At 42.6% G+C, this 15,837-nt stretch overlaps 1 long non-coding RNA gene and 1 other non-coding gene across 2 annotated transcripts; both read left to right on the top strand.

Moving 5' to 3' along the window:
• The first annotated feature begins 2,050 nt into the window (after positions 1–2,050).
• LOC128422940 (U4 spliceosomal RNA) lies at positions 2,051–2,191 on the top strand. Its single transcript, XR_008332625.1, has one exon. It is a non-coding gene; the product is annotated as a U4 spliceosomal RNA (small nuclear RNA).
• An 8,194-nt stretch (positions 2,192–10,385) lies between these two features.
• LOC128421877 (uncharacterized) lies at positions 10,386–15,358 on the top strand. The gene is made up of 3 exons (XR_008332387.1): positions 10,386–10,686; positions 13,981–14,093; positions 14,900–15,358. It is a non-coding gene; the product is annotated as an uncharacterized LOC128421877 (long non-coding RNA).
• Positions 15,359–15,837: the final 479 nt, after the last annotated feature.

Raw genomic sequence — 15,837 nt, 5'->3', positions numbered from 1 at the left:
AGCCTCTCTAAGGCTAGCTTAGAGAGCACAGAACAGATGCATAAAGCTCTGCCCACTTTGTACCCCCTAGTATCTGCTGCCAGAGGTGGCTGCTGCACTCTGCCTAGTGGTAGGGCCGGATCTGCGGCAACTTATGCTCTTTGTAAGAGTAGTCTCTGTGCTGGAATGCTGGACGGCAGCAGGCTGCTGTATCCATTTATGTGACTGCAGAGGAGATGAAAGAGGACAGACCACACCTGTCAGTCTATGACAAGAAACTGCACAGGAGAGATGGAGTGGATTATACCTCAAGTTCTTTGCTTCTCTAATTGTGCTGAATAGCAAAAGGGCCAAGACATTTTCAAGCTAACTGCTGGGTTTCTGTCTCTCTGACAATACACACATTAACAAGTTACAGTTCCCAACTCCTGAATATAAACTTGACTATATATATATATATATATATATATATATATATATATATATATTCCAAATTTTCCAACCAGAATAAATGTAGGCATTAATCAAATGCACACATTATCAACTGACCCAGTTGGTACCATTTCTGCAAGCTGCAGAATTTGGGTTTCCTGATCTCAGGCTGTATATATGAGCCCTGGATTGCTGACCAAGGAAATTGCAGACTTTGTAAAAGGGCTATTGATAAGAGCCCCTGTAAGTCGCTAGCTTATGTGGGCTAGAAGAATTTCAGCTCTATCTATATATAGATACAGAAAAATCATTTACTGGAATCCATACAAAATGTGCAAAGAATACTAAAGGGAAGCATTTCAGACTCTTGACAGCAAAGTATAAATAAATGCCATATGTAAGCCCTTCCCCAAGTACACAGAAGCCCACAGATGTTGACTATATTGGCAAAACATAAAGAGAGCCATATTTTAACGCAAGTGAAAATTAAGCTATTAGGAGAAACCTCAATGAATAAGGAAAAACATGATTTAACACTTCCATTGTGAAAAGAATATATTTGCCAAGATTGCATTACAAGTACAGTTTCACTGAACTGTTAGACAGAAACAAAGTGTTGAGAGATAACACAATAAAGGTTAGTTTTGTATTGGCTCAGCTACCACAAGTTTTCACTGGGTGAGGATCACAGTTTGCCTGGCTATGGTAAATCATTTTTCCAGTTGCTAATAAAAATGCTGGATCTTCCAAATTACTGAGATTGCGGCACCCTTTAAAAATAATTCCTGTTCCTTGCTGCTAAAATAAAATCCACTTGTATTCATTAAATAGGATGGCATTTTCCATCGGGACAGGTCTATTCTTAATATTGTGTTTCACTTGCATACTGATTGGCCTAACAAAACAGAGGTGAAGCACTCCCTGCTAATGGGAAAGATATGACAGATGGGAGATTTTGGACCAAAATCACAGAGAAAATTCTATCCGGTTGGAGACGCTGTGTTCTCAAAATAGCAGAACATGTGAACTACCGGTAGCTCTTCAGCTTTATAGCAACCTTTTCTTCGATACAAAGAATAATGTACTGCATAAAAAAATGAGGACTGAGCCAAACCAAGATAAGGGAGCCGGCTTTTCATACAAGACAATTCACCCTGCAAAACCCACTCCACCCAGCTTCAGTTTGGTGGGTAGTGAAATGGGGAGAAAATGTCTGATTCAGAAGATAGAGAGCATTGCTGTCATTCAGATTTGGCTTTGTGGTATCTGTTGCAAGTGCATTTTGCAGCCTGTGCAAACTCTGAGCCACCACCCCTTCACTCACAACACAACACTCTGCACATTCTCAGAGGAAGCATACTTTCTATTTGCCCCACATCCACTGGGGGAGCTGAGGCCCACCTCAAATTACGCCAAAGTGAGGGAGAAAGTCTAGGCAGGAGAAGCCTCTGTGTTAAATTTTTTCTCCCTCTTCCCATATGATTTGTGTTCCAGAAGGACTCATCCCATCAACAGTTCACTTCCAGGCTCAATTCAGGATGCCTGAATAAAGCCTTATGTGATTCAGTAACTGAAATATCACCTCCCCCCCTCCCATGGACCCGCCCAAACCCTGTAGTCTTCATTAGAAGATGTCTGGAGCTTTGCGCAGTGGCAGTATCGTAGCCAATGAGGTTAATCCGAGGCGCGATTATTGCTAATTGAAAACTTTTCCCAATACCCCGCCATGACGACTTGAAATATAGTCGGCAATGGCAATTTTTGACAGTCTCTACGGAGACTGAAAAAAAAAAGAAGAAGAAGAAGATGTCTGGAGGGTAGCAACATGGGAATAGACTTTTCCAGTGGTGCACCCCGCCCCTTCGTAGAATGCTCTTCCCAGGGAAATACATCTGGCACCATCACTGTCAGTTTTTAGGCACCAGGTAAAGACATTTTTATTTATCCATCCTTAAGGTAGCCTCTACTGCGGCACTCATGTTTTAATGGGAAATGGTAAGACTTGTCCTCCTTGTATTGTTGGATGAGCATTTTAGGAATTTTGTATTATACATTGTTTTCTTTTTTACTGGGTTTTAACCCGGGGTTGAATTTTAGCTTGTAAATTCATTTTGAGACTTTCTGTGTGTGTGTGTGTGTGTACAAATGCAATACATAATACTAAATAAAAGATTTAAAACTCAGCAGGGTAGGTTTTGGACATGTATAGAGGTACATGTCCCAAATAAGCCCCTTTTCTGTGTGGTGTGTTTTATAATTATTTTTTATAAAGTTACAAAAAGTAGGACACCACAAATTCTTGAATAACTGGCATACTGTTGCTACATGTTACATAGTGCAGTAAAGGGACATACGCATATTGCAAATGATCTGTGGCTAAAGAAGCCAATTTCTCTCCATGGTTGCAACCTGACCTACTCCCACCCCCTTTCCAAAAGCAATCAATTCATAACCCCAAGAGAAAAGCTCCTTTGTTAGATTACCCAGATTCATCTCACCTTTCTACATGCATAGAACTCTAGAGAACTCCACTTAACAGAAAGGCAGAATACTAAAGATGAGAAATGCTGGGAGGATCTGAGAGGAAAGCTGTTCTGTGAGGGCACTGAATTCATTTCAAGAAATGCCATTATTATGCTTCTGCCTATGACCAGACTTTAAAAGGCCAATTCCATTTCTGTAAGTGGAATCATGCAAGCAGCATCCTTTTGTTGTCCTTCAGGAAAATAGCCATTCTGTTCGTATTTATACTGCTGTGCTTGAATTGGGCCGTTTTCAACCTCTGTTTATCTCCTGAGCGGAAGCCAGGAGATAAACAGCCAGAACTTTGGAGATCTCCTAAGTGACTCATGTTCTGTTTTATAAGCTTCCTGATTATGAATCAGCAAGTGTTTGTGCGCATGCATATGCGGGGAGGACACCAAACTGCTCTTTAAATCCTGCTAAACAGAATCTTCTACACTAATGAGATTTTAGAGGTGACATTAAAAATGCTTTAAAATCCAGATTGCATTGTTTGAAGTAAAATCATTGTCATGTTCTGTTCACCAGGCTCTATTTCTACTAGCTTGTTTAGGACAGGGGATGGTCTCAGAAAATATCCAGTCTAAATGAGTTGGTTGCTAGTTCTGCCTCCTTAGGTCCCTGAAGGCATTCACTGCAGGTAGCCAAAATACACATCCTGTCACAATACACATCCTAAGGACATGTGCCCATAGGAAGATAGTTGTTGTTTAGTCGTTTAGTCGTGTCCAACTCTTCGTGACCCCATGGACCAGAGCACGCCAAGCACTCCTGTCTTCCACTGCCTCCCGCAGTTTGGTCAAACTCATGCTGGTAGCTTCGAGAACACTGTCCAACCATCTCGTCCTCTGTTATCCCCTTCTCCTTGTGCCCTCAATCTTTCCCCAACATCAGGGTCTTTTCCAGGGAGTCTTCTCTTCTCATGAGGTGGCCAAAGTATTGGAGCCTCAGCTTCAGGATCTGTCCTTCCAATGAGCACTAAGGGCTGATTTCCTTCAGAATGGATAGGTTTGATCTTCTTGCAGTCCATGGGACTCTCAAGAGTCTCCTCCAGCACCATAATTCAAAAGCATCATTTTTTCAGCGATCAGCCTTCTTTATGGTCCAGCTCTCACTTCCATACATCACTACTGGGAAAACCATAGCTTTAACTATACGGACCTTAAAGCTATGGTTTTCCCAGTAGTGATGTATGGTATGCTGCCTTATACCAAGTCAGACCATCAGTCTGTCAGATTCAGTGCTGTTGACACTGACTAACAGTAGCTTTTCAGGGGATCCTTCGCTGCCCTACCTGGAGATGCCAGGGTTTGAGTGCGGGATGCAAAGTCTGTGCTCATTGTCACCATGTGTGTATCCAGTACCTACACCCTAGCTTTTCTGCTTCCTGGAGATTGCAGAATGAACTTAGCAGTGGTTTCTTGAAAAAGAAGGAGTGAAGCACCAGTTTCCAAAACCACCCAACAAACTGAGGTGAATTTGGCACTGAAATGAAGACCTACTAATTGAAGCATACCAGGAGTTCTTAAGAGCTGGAGAATTTCAAGCATAATGCAACTATTTGTCAGAGGCAATGGTCATTCCATGTCTCCCACACGAGAAGCATTTTCCCTTGACAGAGTGCTTCCTGTTCATGCTTCTCAAATCTGGCAGCAGCTCAGCTCTTTGATTAGCCAGTTGGGCTCTGTCACTTCCCAAAAAGACACAATGGGCATGGGGAATCTTAGGGTGGAATTCAGTGCTGAGCTTTTCAAGTTGTCTGGTCTGCGCAAACATTCCAGCTCGGCAGATGGAATGATATCCCCCCTCTCTGCACACTGTTTTGGGGTGTCTCCTGACCCCACTCAGAGCGGGGTGGGGAAAGGAAAATTGGGTCACCCATTGTGTTTGCAGCTCCTGTGGCTTCAGCAAATCGCTGAATTGTGTCAAATTATGTAAATTTAGAAGAACGAGGACTGCCTTTTAAAGGATGGTTTACCAAAGCCAAAAGTTTACTCACTACAAGAAGCTATTTTTTAAATAAAAAAAGTCAATTCAGTTATTGTCATAGTAAGTTGATGATTTGCTATACTCCCCCGCTGCACTGTAGAGTATTAATTTCAGTCAGCTAGCCCCTTCAACATGTATTTCAGCTGGATGCTGTTTTTGTTGAATTAAGATGCAGAGGTTCTCAGCTTGGAGAAAGAAAGGAACTGTTGCCAAGTGAATTCAAATTAAGTCCATTAGATACACAATGAACCCATCATTGTTTTCTGTAAAACACAGGTCATTTATCAAACACATTTCGCAATTCCCATTGGGCAGGATTATTAAAGCTTCTATGAAATGGAACTTCATAATACCTGCTGAAGCTTTTCTTCGCATTTTCCCTCTCTGCCATTACAGGGGCTTCCTTCACTCGGCTGCCACCGTTAACTTTCATTTAGTGAAATGCTTTTATCACTTTGCTTTCTGAGCATGTACTCCAAGACCTTCTGCGCAATCTGAAGAGAATGCATAGAAGCTATCTCTCCAAGGGGGTTTAAAGAAGTTTCAGTAAGAATGTAACATTTTAATCAGACTTATGCACTTTGCATGCAAATAAATCAACGTGAAAGAGACCTAGGTATGTATGTTAATAAAGCAAAATAATTATAATTGAAAGTAATACCATCAAGAGGCTTACAATAAGCATTTTCACCTTATTAAATAGTAACGAAGTAATCATCCAGTTCTCAATAACATGGTAATGAGGATCCAATTTAATCAGAGCTTGAATTAGTGTTACAATATTAAGGGTCTCTGCCTCTAAAATATGCCACCGTTAATGCTTATATAATGATAGTACAATAGAGCTTATTATCTTTACTATTAGGAGCAGTCTAATGCATGTGTGTGTATCTCAATGCTTTCATACCATTCTGTTTTCATTCTCCCTTTCTATAGAATTGGTTGACTAGGGGAGTCAGTGATGTGTTTTTATACCTCTAACAGGAAGGCAAACCCTCCACTGACCACAGAACAGCAGAAATTTGCTACAGACTAATCTGCAGACTGAAGTATGATAAGTCAATCTTTCCAATTAAGACATCCGTCTGTCTCAAGAGATGATGGAGTGTGCCTTTGGGGGGTGAAAAGGGTAGGTTAATTAATATTAAGCATATTCAACACAAATTTAAGGCACATTGCTTCTCACAAAGAATCATGTGAACTTTGTTAAGGGTGCTGCTAATTCTTTTTGAGATGAAAGCTATAGTTCCCAGGATACTTGGGAAGAAGTCATGTACTTTCACTGTGAATTGGATGTACGGATCAAATCAAATGTGTTGTACGGATCTTTATTTGACCCTCACTGGAGGAGTCATTTTGTGGGAATGGTAACCAGTGGATGGAGGCTTTGGGCCTAGTAGGAGACTTTAAGGTTGGAAAAGCAAACAAAACACTTGAGTGCAATCTGGAGAAAGTTAGACACACCCATTGAGATCTATGAAACTTGAATGCATCTAACTTTCTCTGGATTATATACTTCAAAAGGTATATTCATGTGAAGAAGTCGTTAAAAAGCTAAGCTGCAGTGGTTTTTTCCACAGTATGTTAGCATGTGGGTAATGATGATGCCATTATAGCTTCCTCTCTTTTCGCAATTCTGGTTTATTTATAATAACAGCACAGCCATGATATTTTGCATAGCGTAGTTTTATTTTTCCCTTTGTGAGGATGGCTCCATATGGCTGCTGCAGGTCGGAACAAAAAACATTTTCGGCACTGAGTTTCCTAATCTCCTGCATCACATTAAAGCAAAAGAATTTGGCATCCAAAGGCCATGCTGCCTTTATTTCTTCTTGATGACACTCATTTAAGAGCCATTAAAATGCAAATAGAACTATGATTTTTAGATCACAAAATTAACATTAACAGTTGGATGATGGATTAAAGGTCATGGCAACTGTATGACTTAATTTCTCACATAATTGTGTTCAGTTTTCTGCAGATTGTTTAAAATTTGGAATTAATTTTATCTGTTGCTGAATACTGACAGCTTCCAGTAATTGGTGGGGGTTTGCATTTACGCTCTGTGCAGCCCCATCTTCATAAGATGCGGGAAACAGAAGTCATAGGGATAAGAATTTCAGTACCGCCATCCTGTAGTTAGTTGGAAAGACTGTAAAGAGGATATATTACTGAACTAGGCAGGGCCAAAACAGCAACTGGTTTGTGCCCCACAAATTTGCCCAGTGTGTTTTATGGAAGATGAAAATGATGCACTTTAGTGGCCAACCAGGCACAAATATTTCTTTATTATCTATTTTCATCGTGTCGTGGCTGAGATTCAGCTGTTTTATTATCTGAATGGGATGCTTCAGGGGTGGAGGCCAAATGCAGCACTCCTGGCCTCTTCTCTGGCCCTTGGAAGTCTCCCCAGGACAACCCCTCCCCAGCCCTGCTCTCCACTTATAAGCTGTTTCTAAGATTTGTAGCTGTGCAGGGGTTTGCGGGGAGTCAAGAGATAGTCTTCCCTCTTTAGGCACTGTCTTCCTAGTAAGAATCAGGCTCCCCCATGCCTGTAATTGTTGTAGGGAAAACAAAACATTTAGTTCACTTATTTAGCAAACATCTTGTTTGGCCCTGAGTCATGTTCTATGCTGTCATTGTTGTTTGGTGCCTGTGCCCGATTCCTTATTCCCTTGAGAACAAACTTTGTGTGGACAGGCGGAGTCCCCAGATCCTGAGCGGTTCCTCCCGTCATGTGGAATAACAACTCAAGACAATGTGCTATGGGATTAAATTGGCCACAACTTTATTAAATTTCAAATGTGGCTCAGGCATTGGGCGTTCTCCCTCCCCAGTCCCCAGCCGGGGACCTAGGGAGCTTCAGGGTTATCCAGTGTGTGTGGGGGGGATGGGCCGGCTCTGGAGAACATATGTTCAAGCAGAGATAGCCGCCCCCGTTATGCTGCCGCCGCAGGGGAGAGCAATGACGACCTTTCGGCGTACGGTCAAAGCCTCCCTTCAGAAACCCCTTTAACGGGGACCCTGGTATCGCCGCCGCAAAGAGGAAGATGGACAAAAGGATTCCGCCCAAGGCCTGATACCGCCAAAGTTGTGACATTTTGCTACGGGAAAGACGAAACCTGCTAATGCAGGGAAATTCCTTTCCGGTCCTTTAACAGCGACCTTAACGTAGCAGCGCCCGCATACCTGTGAAGAAAAGTTAACCTGCAAAACCTATGAAGAAGAGTTAACCTGCAAAAGAAGACATTAACTGAGGGTGGGTAGGGTGGGAGAAGCTCTGGAGCCAAGTGAGGATTCCCAGGTAAGATCCTCCCTCTATTGTGTGGGCAGGTAATCCCTCCCCTACCTGGCCTGGTCTCCTTGGCAATGCTTCCCCCAGGTGGGATTGGACAACTGACTGAGGTAGGCGGAGACCTCCAGGTATCCCACCTGAGGGAAGGCAAAACAAGCCTATGCTGATGGGGCCGCTCCAGACCTAGGGCTGCGTGCGTCCACGCAAAGGGCGCCCCCCGTTTTAAGCGGGGAGCGGTCATTCTGGCAACTGAATTGTATGGCTATGTATGCTCACTAAACCCACATGCAAACATGAAAAGAATAGCCTGCTTTTCAGGCTGTGGAGCCCCCAAAGAATGAAAACAATCTTGTGATGCATTGTATTTCCCAATGACTGGGACCACGGCTCAACCTCTACATCAGAGGGTCTTTAGCAGGAGACAGATGAGTGTGGAGAAAGGACAACATGTCACAGACTATTTGGGACTGCCCATCTGACTGGGTTGCCCCTGCCACTCTTTATTGGGTGGCTTCAAATAAACTTCCCTTTACAGGACTGCCTTCAGATGTCTTCTAAAAGTCACACAGTTGTTTATTTCCTTGACATCTGACGGGAGGGCATGCCACAGGGAGGGTGTCACCACCAAGAAGGCCCTCTGCCTGGTTCCCTGTCACCTCACAGGGAGGGAACTGCCAGAAGGCTCTCAGCACTGGATCTCAGTGTCCAGGCTGAATGAAGGGGCTGGAGATGGGCTGGAGATGTGGGTGGAATATGATATACATGTGCAATAAAGACTTTACTGGTTGGTAAAGTATCGAAGGATGTGTGAGAACCAGCCCCAAGTCTGCTGCTTACAGTGTCCATGTCTTAAACAGGGCAAAACTAATTTGAATCCAGATGGCTAGTATAATTGCATTTTTTAAAAAAGATATTTTCCCCAACTTTCAAAAGGTTCTTGTATTTCATTTTAATACTTTATCCCTGTTACATTTTATTATTATTATTAGGGTAATAACTAAGGATAAATCTATAGAATCCTAATTAGGAAAAAGGTGTCTGTAAGTTTGTAAGCAGATCATTAGAGGCACTTGTCTATGACATCTTAAATCCTGAAGTTGTATTAGAGTTATTCAAATTTAAAAATCGGATTTGCTTCGTAAATGTGCTGATTTAAAAGGGCAGATGTGTAAACCTGCTAGTGAAAAATGAACCGAACTACAAGAATTTGTGGTTCTTAGTCCTTGGACTCTCAGGCAAGCAGGAAGACTTCTGTCCACTTGGGGGCACTGCATACTTAGTCTAAGATCTCAGCACTTCTGTAAGTAATTGGGGATTCCTCCCCCAACTCCAGAGCTGTTAAAAACTGTTTTTAAAAAACACACACTCACCTAAAACTACCTTAACTGATTAATATGCCATCTCCACTTCCAATTTCCTACCTACTAAGGGAGAAATCCTATTATAAATTACAGCTCAAAATGGTCTAAGAATCTTTGCACCCAGAACAGAAAAGGGGGTGTCAGCATGATCCCAAATCCTATACTGTATTGGAGCAATAGCATCAGTAGAAAAAATATCCCTTCTTCTGTGGGTGTGGTCTTGTAGCCACATCTTTTCAAGACCCTTTCCCACTTAGCTTCACTAACAAAAGAAGAAAGTGCAACAGAGAGTATTGTGGCACCTTAAAGCCTAGCAAATTTTTATTGTGGCTTTAGCTTTCATGGATTAACAGTAGTATTATCAGATGCATGGAATATGCTCTTTGGTTGTCACGTACACGAATACACATGCATGCAAAACGGGGAATGAAATGGTTGGAGTTAAATAAGAATGGAATGTAAAAAGTGTGACACTTCCATTTGAACTGGAATGTTTACAAAAGGACCCTCCACAAAAGTAGAGACATATTCTATCCCACAAATGCCTATGCCATAATAAAAAGTTGTTCATCTCTACAATTTTTTTTGCTACAACTTGCTAACATGAGTGCCCCTCCTGGAAACGAAAACGTACTGGTAGTTTCCTACTCCAATAGTGTCTGGGGTTTTTTTTAAAGGTATATGAGCCATCTATCCGGAAGATATTTGTATTTTGAGGAGTTAGTGATCTAACATGGTTATCCTGCCTGCTCCCTGTTCCTTCCTTTTCCCTGTCTTTTGTTAAGCTCTTTGATGGCATGAGAACAGCCTTTAATGTTTTAATCTGTTGGAAGGAAATGATAGGACTAGGTACCGTCTTTGATGTTCAACATTGTTTCAAGAAAGTGAGGCATTGGGAGAGGGTGGCTAATGAATAATCTCCACATAGCTAGCGATCTGCAAGCCACACAGGTTTCCTATCTATAAATCGGATAGTTGAGGCAGAGTGTTAGAAAGAAGCTTGTGCACAGACTGACGACTGCAAGGCTGTGCAAACTAAGGCTACCTGGGGGAGTCAATTTGCCACTTCTTGAGGGCTTCCAAGTGGCAGACTGGGGTGCTTGCTTGGTATGTATATATGGCTTGGCTTGCTGTTTAGAATAAAATCTTTAATCTTCTCACTCGTGTTTTGTATTACTTCTGAATCTCATTTTAAAAGAACCACCTTGCATTTGGCAAGACACAAGGTGCTATGATTTTGACGTATCTAGTGGGTGAATTATCATAGCTCCGCTGTGGTGGAACCATCGTAAAAGTGTCAACATCAAGGGAATGAAGCTTGGGAGACCTAAGCTGAGTTTCAGCCAGGGCCTCAACTCAGTAGTAGACTATCTGCTTTGCATGTAGAAGCTCCCAGGTTCATTCTCCAGTTAGGGCTTGGAAAGGCCATTGTCCAAAACGATGGAGAGCAACTGCTAGTCAGTATAGACAACACTATGCTAGATGGACCAAGATTCTGAAAGAGGATAAGGAAGTTTCCTAAGTTCCCGAGTGAGAGGGGGAGGGCAAAAGTAGAGCCCTCGTGAACCCCATGGAGACACCTCATCATTCAGACACTCTCTTTGCATGAGAGAATATTATGACCTTACTGTTTCCACTCTTTTCCAAAAGCAAAGCCGAAGAAGCCATTTAAGAAACCATCACAGCAATATGACATGATTACAGCTCACACTTAGATCAACATGACAGTCAGTATATCACCGTATGAACAACAAACATATGTAGTGTGAAGCTGAGTGCTGGATCAGTCACCAGTAAGGCCTCTCCTCTCATGACTCAGATGGGTATGTCCAGCTTTTAAAAAAGATAGGCACAGATCACAAACTTCTAAAATAAGATTAAGATGGAAAAACTAGGTATTGCAGGAAAGTCGGAAGCGCTGTGACATCACCCCTTGTGATATTGCACAATGCAGCATTTACCTAAATAGCTCAATAACCTCAGGTCCTGGACTGGCTGTGCCCATCCAAACCGATCATTGTAGCCTCCTGGACAGTATGTACCACCCACTGGCAGATCTTCATGATTCAAGAACCACAAGCTGAAAATGTTTTCCAAGCGTTCATCTCAGAACAGAAAATATGATCTTTACAGAGCAAACCTACACAATTCACCAGTTTATTACCTATTTTCCCAATGCACACTACATGCAAAGGGTGTTCGTATATGTGTGGAATGACCAAATCAGAATGCAAGATACAGTCCAGGTGAAATGTATGGATTGTGATTAATTAGAGGGAATTGATTTTCAAGAGTGACCTTAAAATGTACAAGCCAGTTATTATTATTTATTGAACTGAATTATGGCAGACCTTGCCACGTTAGGTAATTACCAAATAGAGCACACTAGCATGCTTATAGTTACTGTATTTTCATGTCAAATATACTTGCATTTTTAGTCTGACGGAGTCTACATTTCAGGCTGACAAGCTCAAGTGTGGAGAAAGGAGGGGGGCCTCACCCACACCTTAAAACATGGGTAGGCAAACTAAGGCCCGGGGACCGGATCTGGCCCAATCGCCTTCTAAATCCGGCCCGCGATCGGTCCAGGAATCAGTGTGTTTTTACATGAGTAGAATGTGTGCTTTTATTTAAAATGCATCTCTGGGTTATTTGTGGGGCATAGGAATTCATTCATTATTATTATTTTCAAAATATGGTTTGGCCCCCCACAAGGTCTGAGGGACAGTGGACTGGCCCCCTACTGAAAAAGTTTGCTGACCACTGCCCTAAAATTTGGAATACCCAACCAGAGCAGTCTTATGATTTACCGGTACTTGCCGTAGAACAAAGAGTTCAGATCATTAGGTCTATGGGATGAGCAGTGGACAAAGGTTGTCTGGGCATATTGGTACAGTTTCGTAATGTATGTACCCTGTACTAGTGGCTGGGGAAATGAAATGCAATAATGACATACAGCTGCTTTCAAAACAGCAGAGAATGCTAGCCAAAGAGAATATATAGAAAGCCATGCTTGGCAAAATGCTTTTGGAGCCGTACTAAACTGCCCAAAGTCCTAACTTTCTGCAGAGTTCTAGCAGTGTGTAAGCAGTGCAGATTTTAACACGTCTGGTGGAGGATTTGCTTTTGATGCGTAGTTCCCTGTACCTCGCTTTTCATGTCATTCATTGTATAGCAATTGATTATTTTCAACTGAGATGTTCTCATGCCCCTGCCCCTGCCTGGACCTGGATTACCGTATTTTTCGCTCTATAACACGCACCCGACCATAACACGCACATAGTTTTTAGAGGAGGAAAACAAGAAAAAAATATTCTAAACAAAATAGTGGATGTATGATTTTTGTGGTTCATGCTGTGGCTACAGACATGTGATCTGACAGTGAGTTTGGAGTAGCCCAATGCAAAAATCCTGAGGATCCATGTGGATCCATGCTTTGTGACCACGTTTTAAGTGGGGAGGGAAGGAAAAGCACTCAAGGGACAAGGAGCACGCATGGGGTGTGTGGAGAAGGATGCTGCTAATAATGCAGGAGAGGGGTTTAAGGGGAGAAGGAACACACGTGGGGTGTGTGGAGAAGGATGCTGCTAATAATGCAGAAGAGGGATATAAGGGGAGAAGACTCCTCTCCTCTCCCACTTTGCTCCTTTAAAGCAAGCAGGCTTAGCGAGCTGAAAAACTTTGCTACTATTTAGCGAGCTGAGTGGGGAGGAGAAAGGGACAGAGAGCCTGCTTGCTTTAAAGGAACCAATCGGACAGGTTTGCTCCTTTAAAGAAGCAGGCTCTCGTTCCCTCTCTCCTCCCCACTCAGCGGTTCTTCTCCCGCTTTGCTGTTTCAAAGTGAGCCACGGAGGAGGGAAGGAAGGGGAACCATGGATCCTCTGCTCACGACTGCAGCAGATCCCCCCGCCATCCGTAGGCATTCGCTCCATAACACGCACAGACATTTCCCCTTACTTTCCAGGAGGAAAAAAGTGAGTGTTATGGAGCAAAAAATACGGTATTTCCTGTCTCTGAGGCAGGGTAATACTACTTCATCAGACATTGTGCAAGTGTTTTCAATATGTCTCTAGGGCTCACTAGTCTTCTGCTTTTGAAGTAGTTGCAGATTTCCATAGCTAAACAAATAGGAACAGCTCTGCTTTTTTGCTTTCCCTCTCTAGTAACCTCATATAGAAAACTTGTGCCTTCTTTTCAGCCTTCAACCAATCAAAACAGTAGCACTAAGTTTTTGTTTACCAAAGAAAGGAATTTTGCTAATGATTTCTTGAGGACCTTGTCAGTGCTTTTGGTCTCTATTCATGGCCACCGCCCCACCCGCCACTCAAAAAAGCAGGGTGCTCACCAGATCACCCAAAGGCACCACAACTCATTTTTAATATCATTTTTTTGCATTTCTAGGGTTTCCAAATCTTGTTACATTTGCAAAAGCAGCATCATTAGTTCTGAGCTAGGTGTATGCATCTGAACTGCCTGCTGGTCCAAGAAGGCATTCCTCTAGAAAAGTACAGAAGGTGAGCCTGACATCCGCTCTCAACAGAAGTGCTTCAGAGATCACTTTAAACCTCTTGTTGACTAGCTGGATGTGTGTGTGTCTGTGTACATAAAAATAAACACATCTGGGGTTTCTGGAAGACAAGTGCCCATGCCGCCCCAATCCTCAGGCACACCCATGAGCTGAGTGCTTCTGCAAAGGCATCATCTTCTTAATTACCTGAACCTTGTCAAGGTGAATTGTTGACACATCAGCCAATTTTTTCCCCGGCAGAGGGGTGATATAGCACCTGCAGCGCTGGAATTACTAGAGGTGGAGTGCTCTGTTCAACTCTCATCTAATCCAGCCATTACAATGCTGCAGACACTTCAGCAAGCCTATTGAAAAATTGCTATTGCCACTTACACAGCTTTCCTAATAAGCAAGATCCTCTTCGGCAAAATCTGCCCTTGCTTGCGCCAGTGCACGCCACTGAAGTTCACACAAGGCACCTTCCTCAAACAAATTAACTCTGATCTCATTGGCAAAAGCCACAAGTACCAATGGTCCCCTCTTAGTCATCACAATCAATGAGCACAAGTAATGCTTTTCATTTTTTAAAATTTCCTGCCCTATTCTGCAAAAGCAACGCTCTTCAGCCAGTAAAAATGGCAAAATTTCCCATTTTGATTAAAGCTATAAAAAGGTGCATGAAGGGGAGATGATGCTAACCCGACACACATAGAAACAAATCAGAAGTGACTGTTGTACTAACCCAGCCTGTGATGTGCCTATTTTCATCAAATCTTGAAAGGAGGCTGACAAGCAGATTTTCTTGTTTCACAGATCACTTTCAGAACATGAATGAGCAGATGTTGTGTGAAGAAGTGGACCAAGAATGTTGACCTCACCTCTTCCTTTGAGACAAAGGAACAACCAATGCAACTGACTAGAATCTGAAGAAGGCCATCTGAAATACTCAAGATATATATATTTTTTTATGATATGTGATTATATATGGGCTCCTTACAGACTTCCATGCAAGTACTGACTGCACAATTCACTTCATTGTAAGGGTCTGTTCCAAAAGACGTGCAGAACCCAGTGCAAAATACTGTGTGCACATCAGAACTCTGTATCCTTAACCCAAACTAAGGTCACTAGCAGCCTGCAAACTTCATTCAGGTGGTCTGTGAAGAACAGCAGGAGCAGCAACTACAGGGGGCAGGCACATTCATTCTGATCTTTAGTTTTCTCTTTATTGCTTCTTTTGCTTCTTAGCTTCTTAATATGATTTATTATTGTATTTTATGGAATTCAAATTGTAATGCAATGAGATGGAATGTAAGAAGTAAAATAAGCAATAAACAGGCAATTAAAAATCATACAGCATCTAGCACAGCATGTTACAGTCCTCTTGGGGGTTGACCAAACCAAGTTGAGTCCCTGGATTCCTTTAACGGAATACCCTTCACATAGGGATGGTGTGACTGTTCTCCCATTCCTATCACCTGAACCAGTGCCCATCTGCAACCTTACAAGTTGTGAAGATTTGCTACTTGGCAGGCAAAAACCCAAATGGCAACAGCCAATCAGCCAAGTGGGGAAAATTCCTGCTGTGCCCCTGTCCCAATGACAGACGACACACGATGGCATAGCAAGGTCAATGTTCCGTTTGCATGAGCCGAAAGAGAATCTCTGGGTCACGTGCAAGGGATTAAATAGGTCCCTCGAACTGTTTAGACTGCACCCCATTGGCCAGATTACACCCAGCAATGAGGGAC

Source organism: Podarcis raffonei, chromosome 10, assembly GCF_027172205.1.
Source record: "Podarcis raffonei isolate rPodRaf1 chromosome 10, rPodRaf1.pri, whole genome shotgun sequence".
In the NCBI taxonomy this organism is placed as follows: domain Eukaryota; kingdom Metazoa; phylum Chordata; class Lepidosauria; order Squamata; family Lacertidae; genus Podarcis; species Podarcis raffonei.
The sequence above is the reverse complement of the archived record's forward strand: the minus strand, read 5'-3'. Positions and strand labels throughout refer to the sequence as shown.